The following is a 402-nucleotide window of genomic DNA, read 5'->3' on the forward strand; positions in this document are numbered from 1 at the left end:
TTTACCATTTTACATGGGTGAAAATTAGGTATTTTGTATTTATTTTTGTCAAATATTTTTTTTTATGGGGGGGCTGTTTTTTGCAGAAGCTTCCAATAATGATTAGGCTGCAGAAATTTCCGACCCCATCTAGCCGGCCCCAAAATAGGGGGAAAACCACCCCATAAAAATTTTACCATTTTCACGGAAAAAAAAACGCCTGTCAAGGGCGAGGACTTCTTAACCAAAGGGGGAAAACCCTTCAACTCCTCCCCCTTCCTCTCCTCCCCCCCCTGGGCCAGGGGTCCATTTGGGCCGGGTTCACGGCCGTGGGTGGGAAAGGGGGGAGGTTTGGGGGTTGTGTTATTTATTATTAACTTTTAATTTTTAACTTTCTGCCAAGCAATTAAACCATTCCCGTTT

This window comes from Penaeus monodon, chromosome 28 (assembly GCF_015228065.2).
Source record: "Penaeus monodon isolate SGIC_2016 chromosome 28, NSTDA_Pmon_1, whole genome shotgun sequence".
Classification (NCBI taxonomy): Eukaryota; Metazoa; Arthropoda; class Malacostraca; order Decapoda; family Penaeidae; genus Penaeus; species Penaeus monodon.